Source organism: Austrofundulus limnaeus, unplaced genomic scaffold, assembly GCF_001266775.1.
Source record: "Austrofundulus limnaeus strain Quisiro unplaced genomic scaffold, Austrofundulus_limnaeus-1.0 Scaffold45, whole genome shotgun sequence".
NCBI classification, from domain to species: Eukaryota; Metazoa; Chordata; class Actinopteri; order Cyprinodontiformes; family Rivulidae; genus Austrofundulus; species Austrofundulus limnaeus.
The window spans coordinates 2,120,684-2,122,316 of record NW_013952447.1 but is presented as its reverse complement, the minus strand read 5'-3'; positions in this window follow the sequence as shown (position 1 = coordinate 2,122,316).

Sequence of the window (1,633 nt, the reverse complement as noted above, 5' to 3'; positions counted from 1 at the left end):
TGGAGATTATCCAAGGTGCTTCATGACCCATAATTGGGTCCCAAGCCTAACTTTGGGAACCAAAGTGCAGCTTTTGACCCACAAAATAACAGTAGTAGAGACCTGTGCCCCCAGCTAGTTTTGGATGATAAACATTTGTATCAGGTCAACAAAACATGGGCATAGTGACAATATTTTTATACTACATTTATCCATTTTAAATATACTAACCTCACTCCTTTGTAACAACTAAGGCAAAAATGTAATTAARTCAGAAAATATTTTCAGGACCCCACCTTGATGTTTTGGGACCCCCCTTTGGGTCCCGACCCCAACTTTGAGAAACACTGGTGTAAAGCACTTTGGAGTCCAAAAGGATTAATAAAGCCCTACATAAGTTCAAGCTATTTACCATTTAGCACTTAAAAATAAAGTTTATTCAGTTTATTATGAGATATTTTGTTAACAGACTGACAAACAAAAACATACTCTATTTGGGCAAAAATATTATTGCTGGTGGGTGATAATAAAAAAATCTGTCTAACAGAAGATGGATTGTGTGCTTTTGCTGAAAGCAAACAGCATCAGMATCGGTGCAGTGTTCACCAGCTGTGCTGCACCTGATGATGGTCACACAAACAGCTCTTCAAGAAGAGGCCTGCAGACTCATGGTGACGAGCTCCCACTGGACATCAATGAGAACACAAACCTTCTGCTGCGCTCTTTTTCATTTAGACACATAATTAGTCTCTCAGGGATTAATAGACATGTAGGTACATGAATATGTGTGTAGTTTAACTCTTACATTAGATGAATTTAACAGTGATGATCTTACAGACAAATCAGTTCATCAAAGTAAATGATACAAATGCTACACTTTATTCTTGTTTTAGATTTTTTTCATCTCCTGCAGAAGGCAAAAATGCTTTGCTTGTGTTTGAGTGTTTGTCTTAACATTTAGTTTACGGTAATTTCTCATTAAACACAAGATTTTAATGAAACTATCAGAAAATAACCATTAGATGCACTTCTGCAGATGAATGAAATTTTGGTATCAGTCCAGTTCAATATGGCCTCCACAGCAAGGCAAACTTATAAAACTAAAAAATGCGTACAGCTACAGAAGCCAAGAGCAGATGTTTTCCATGTGTTTTTTTTTTCCATAGTTGTTTTCACAAAATAATAATGAGCATTTTCTCAAGATAACGAGATATGGTCTTGTGTCTCATTTCACCACAGAGACAGCCTGGTTCCATCAGCTAGTCATCAATGAAGTTCACTATATTATAACACAGGCTGAAATTGCAGTTTATTTGTGTTGTACAAATTGGTTTTCTCAGGATAACGACATACTGTATGTTGTAATCAGGAGAAATTCATGTAAAAAATTATATGCAGAATTAGTCTGCTCTCAGCGTCTGCAGACAACTCAGTCGATTGTAAAGATACAGAGCAAAATGTTAGGTATTTTAGTAGCTGAAGGTCAGCCCCAACTTCTTTAAGCACTAACTGATCACATGAAATCTGTTTTCAAAACAGACTTCATGAACTATATTCGCAAAATTACTCATGACCCATATATCCATCCATCCATCCATTTTCTGTACACGCTTCTTCATTTTCAGGGTTGCGTGGGTCACTGGTGCCCATATCC